Source organism: Cupressus sempervirens, chromosome 2 (assembly GCF_028749045.1).
Source record: "Cupressus sempervirens isolate cs-2001-9-10 chromosome 2, ASM2874904v1, whole genome shotgun sequence".
NCBI lineage: Eukaryota > Viridiplantae > Streptophyta > Pinopsida > Cupressales > Cupressaceae > Cupressus > Cupressus sempervirens.
The window spans coordinates 741,400,425-741,406,424 of record NC_143119.1 but is presented as its reverse complement, the minus strand read 5'-3'; positions in this window follow the sequence as shown (position 1 = coordinate 741,406,424).

Below are 6,000 nucleotides of genomic sequence, written 5' to 3'. Positions count from 1 at the left end.
CCAAAGCCACGAATTATATTAATGAAAAATATGAATGTACAAAAATCTCCATTCTGACGAGCACTAGTAGGAAAGAATGGAGAAGAAAACCTCTAGTCTAGCTCGGGACCAAACTCCTATAGAGACAAAAGGGGCATATCCCAATAAGAATCTCAACCAAATTACATAATTTCCTTTGAATATAAAGAATTTGAATTACAAGAAGGCTACTCTTCCAGATTCCAATGTGAGAATTTGAGCTAAATGAATGAAATCCTATGAACAAAAAAGGGAAACCCCACAAACTTTCGACACCAATAAGTTAGTGGATAAACCAAACTAGGAGGAGAAAGGCCAAAACCAAACGATAGAACAAGGCAGATGCCCTTAGCAGAAATTAAGTAAATTATTATTTCTTAATTTTTAAAATTATAGATATTACTCAGCCATATTAGTAGATAATTGGAAAATCAATCTCCTACCGTTGACTTAAATGTAATTACTTCATATAAAATTTAATCTACCATTCATGAGAGTAAAGGTTATCTTAACAACCCCTACCCAACTAAACTCGGATATCCTACAAATATTACTTAGATCCAATAAAACAAGGCGTAAACCAAAATATCATATTAGAAATAAATGAAATTAATATGATATGTCCACACAAAAAAGCATTTCAGACAGCCTTAGGAAATATCAAAACGATGTCTATAATTAATTTGGACTATATAACAATAGATTATCGAGAAGGAAAACTAAGAAAGCCTTAATATTATTCTAGAAATGAAAAGGAACCTAAAGGGACAGGAAGCCCAGACCATGATATTATTCTGGAAGATAATAACATGCTTAAGTAGAATCTTAATATAGAGATCAATTCACAGATAACCATGAGAATAACCAATCCATGATATCAGGCAGAAAAAACTTAAGGCATTCACTTTTATCATAAAAGGAAGAAATGCAACTCAACATCTAATAAATAACCATAAGTTTTGAAATTCATGCATATATGAAATTCCTACCTATCCAAAAATAGGAAACTGTTGCAAGCCTGCCAAAATTAGATTGCATCCACCTGATGCACCAGATCCAGACAAATATGACATCTTTAATTATAACAAAAATAGAAAAAAGGGGGAATGAGTCATGAAGACCTCCAATGCCAGAGTATCCATAAGAACAGTAAATATAACAAAGTTTGTAGCCATTATATGTATTAGCAGAGAGAAGCATGTATACAAAATAGAGGAAGTATTCAAAAACCTTTATGCAACCATAACTAGTTAGAGTCACGAACAAGGAAGACCCAAAACATGAAACTACTACCAAAATGCAACAGGCAACAATAGACAAATGAACATTACATAGGCCCATAGCAGGGCACATCATGGAATTACCATACCAGTAGACATAGCCCTAATACTGAAAGCAACCTATTCAACTTCCTAGGAGTGAAAGAAAACTACCCAGCCAGACACCAGGGGGTTGCTTACTTCCAATAGACCATAATGACTTCAGAAATATCATTTTGATTCTCCAAATGAAAGTTGGGTGGGAATTCAAAATCAAACTTTGCCTTGCTGGTTTTCTCCATATTTGAATTGCAGAAGTTTAGGGCTTCCAGATTGTTGAAGACCACCCCAGGCTAAATGTATGCTTTAAACACATTAAGGTAATTGGTTAGCCATGCTCTGTTTTCCTCCTCGACTATTCCCCTCCACCAGAGGAGGAATTGAATACTAGTCTCCATCTCGGGCCATTCCCGATAAAAAGCTAAATTTTCACGAATTACAAGTGAGGGTCAACAAAAGGCTACCTCCAAGTTTGGAGACCCTAGAGGGAGATCCATATACTTCTTTGGAAGAAGAATACACAACTTATCATCTATGCTTCTAATGGCTTGTTTGAGACCCTTTCTCCAAGTTTGGTCAAAGATGTTGCAACAGAGTCTGATAATGAGCCATGGGTCCACCCTAGCTCTTGCCATACAACCTATGAAGGTGCCTATCATATCACTATTTGTCCTCCAAGTATACTTATAGTTGAAAACCCCTTCTCCAATGGCTCTACTTACAACAATCCTCGTCATGTTGTCCACTAGTTTAAGGATTCTGTTGCATCTCTTTGGTTTGATGTTACCCTGGAATGCCATGTTTCAATTTTTTGAGGTTTGAAATACATTGATATTGGTATCCATTTCCAAGAAAAGATTGTGCCCAATGATAGAGAGAGATGGTGACAGCTAGGGAATAAAAGGCAAGATCAAGCAAAGGACCTAGAAGCCCTATTTGCCATGTCGTCATAACATGATGACACCAACTAGAGCCAAAACACGGGTAGGATTTGAAGAAGAGATGATGGTAAATCTAGAGGAATTAAATGCCACACTCATTAAAAGGACAAGCAAAAGCAAAATAGAAGTGACGCCACCCAACTAGAGGATACAAAAACGAAAAGGGGGAAAATCAAAAAATCAAAATAAATAATGCTAAAAGTAACTAATAATAAAGAGGAGGAAAAAAAAGTGGGGACCACTACAAGGATAATAGAGGATCCGGTTCTAACTGATTTGAAAATAAGGTTAGGAAGAGATTTACCCCATACTATAATAGTTAATTATATTTAAAAGGCCTAAGAATTAAATAAAAACAAAGATAGAAGCGTTTAAGATACATCTTTGATAACCAAAGAGTTAACACCATCAGTTCCCTTGTTTGCTAAATAATCTGCCTTCTGATTACCTTCTCGAAAAATGTGACATATCTAGGTTTCTACAAACTGATCTACAAGTCCAAGAACTTCTTCTAGCTTAGAGTTGAGGACCCAGTTGGGAGTTGCACGTTTCCTAATTGCATTTAAAATAATCTGTGAGTCACCCTCAATGATGACTCTTGATAGACCTAACTTATGACAAAGTTGGAGCCCTTTATCCAAGGCTTCTAATTCTGCCAGTTTGTTGGAGGTTGGTTAAATAGACATGGCTTTTTTAGCAATCCATTTTCCTATATCATCGTTAATGATACAACCAATAACTGTCATTCCTGGGTTGCCTCTAGCTCCGCCATCAAAATTAAGTTTAGCCCATCCTTTCAGGGGGGGAGATCATTTGCATCTTTCCCTAGCCTCCTTGCTTTTCTTAAAATAGACAAAAGGAGGATTAATCAAGTTTACCCAATTCTTTTTCATTAGTCCATCCTAGATAGAGAAGGAGCCTTCTTCTTTCATGGAGTTCCTGAGATGGGAATTAGCTATTTCAACTATGTTAGCTTCAATTTTTAATATTAACTCTTTTTGTTTCAATTTTGAGTCACGAAAAATATGTCTATTCCTTTCTTTCCAAACATCCCATACCAAGATGGAAGGGCTGATATTCTAGAGTTTATTATAAATTCCTTTAACCAGGTTGGTGGGCCACCTTTTGAGGAGGTCAATGAATGAATTTGACAGAGGCGTAGACCAACCTAACATATGTCTAAGCCATTCCCAACATACTTGGGTAAATGGACAACTATATAATAGGTGATTTGCATCCTCGCTGTTTTGTTTACATAACACAACCTCGATGGACCCTGAAAGCCTAGTTTACTAAATCTGTCTGCCATCAAGATTCTATTTTGGAATGCCAGCCATAAAAAAAAAACTGCCTTTGGTAGACAGGCAGAGTCCCAACAGAGATTAAGTGGAATTTTCACTTTATCCCATTTTTGTGAGTGTATCAGAGCTTTGTATCCATTTTTCATGCTATACATCAAGGCTTTGGCCGATTACCTATTATTATTATTTTTTAAATACTGTAATATATATATATATATATATAACTATTGAAATTACCAATTAAAAAAAAATATGGTGATTATATTCTAATCATACCTTGTTGTTACCAAATATTTTATAATTTTCAAGAGGCATTGTTTGTTTTAGGATTCTTATTATAAAATTAAAATAAAATAAAAATAAAGTGGAGAGGGACAATGACCTCCCCCCCAAGCTACAAAAGCAACAACTGCCTTTGACAGCCAAGCCGTTAGGCAGCTTCCCATAATTGGGGGTATGCGATATGAATCACATTCTATATTTTGCATTTTTTTTATATAAGTTATTTTATATTAATAATATTAATATAATTATTACTTATTAACAATATTATTAATACAATCATTGTTATTATTTTATTAATATTTTTATATTAGTTAATTTAATAATAATATTTTTTAATATTAAAAATAGAGAGTTCAAAAAGATATAAGTATAAAGATCAAAAATACCCCAAGAGGCGAGGCCTCACACTAGGCATATTATATATATTATTTTATTAGTAATTAAATAATTATTAGTATTAATAATAGTTAATAACATTTAATTATGAGGTTGTTGTAAATATATTTTATAAAATTTAAATTGAATTAATAGTGTATTTTTAGAATTATATTTTTAGAGAAAATGTTTCCTATTGAAATTTGTTGAGTATTTGAGGTTCTTTTAGACTCGAAGACCCTAGCAAATCTGAGACTTGAATAAACGAAAACATGAATTCTGTTGTTTAAACAAAATCTTATGTTTTCAAAACCAAACAAAATTATGAAACTACACTGCTATGTTGTATGTTTTCTTTTGTGTTGGGTTTCAGGTTTGACTTAGTACTTTGACCATTCAAGATGTTTACCAAAAGCTTGGGGGTTTTGTTCTGTGATGATGTTATGGTTGTTATTTGATCACAATCTTTTATACTAGACCATTGTGATGTAGTCACATGTTTTCTTTAATGAGTTGGATCCGTTGTTTGTTAATGTTTTCCAGTTGCTTGTATATAACTGAGGTGAATGGTATGATTTTCCTAGAGCCACCTTTGAGTCTTTGATCAATTATCTTTTGATGCTTTCCAATTGCTTGTATAGGACCAAGGTGATTATTGGGTTTTATCTTTTGGTGCTTTCCAGTTGCTTGTATAGGACTGAGGTGATATTGTGATTTGTCTTTAGGTACTTTCCAGTTGCTTGTAAAGGATTTAGATAAAAATTGTGATTTTTTGAGTTGTACTTTTATAAGCCTAGGGTAGGTAATATGTCTATATGTTGGGAAGTGGCTTGCAATGGAGGCCGAAGCCCTAAAGAGGCTGCCTGGGTAACCCATTACAAGTTGTTTTAAATAAGTGATAACATTTCATTAAATGAGAGTAAAATGAATTAATAAGAGTCATTTTTTTTTCTCACCCATGCTTCGAGTGCTAGTACAGGCTAGGATGGGAGTAGAGAGGATGCTTGGTTGCGACCTTGCTTCATTAGTATGCCTTGTCTATATGAAAGGAGATTGGTGCCACATAGAGACACTAAAGGGCCGAAGTCTAGAGAGGCTGCCAGGGTAACCTTAGAGTTAGCTCATGTGGTGACACTTGCCCACTTACATAGTAGATTCCCTACGCGTCTTTGTTGCCTCTAGGATTAGATGCTACTTGTGTCTTAGTACCTTTGAGATAGATTGCTATAAGAATTTCCTTGACCTAGATGTTGGTTATGAATTGTGGATTGATATCTGTTTGGGACTTAAGACTATCTCCTCAGCACGGTGGGAGTGGTCCATTTAGGTTCCACAAGGTCAGGTCGTAGTGCTTTTTACTTATACCATTGAGATCTGACAGTTGGATGACATTGTTGGATGTGCTTGTGCAATTGTTCATTTTTTTGTGATCTTGTATTTCTATTGGATAGTTATATTATGTTATACTATACTTGGTTTTTTGGGGATCTTATGAGATGATGTATTTTATTAATGATGTATATTCTTTGAGCTTTTCATACCCTATGACTTGTATAGTGGATGATTATGCATTCTAGTTATGCCAAGTGACATTTTATGTAATTGTATATTATTGAATTGGAATTGTACTTGTAATAATTCTTTGATGTGAATTTGTTGTGTATCGAGTTTAGTATTAATAAAACTTATTTATATATGTGATTCAATGTCATGGGACCCTTAAGAGATGTAACCTGTTTATGATGGTTGTATGTATGTGAG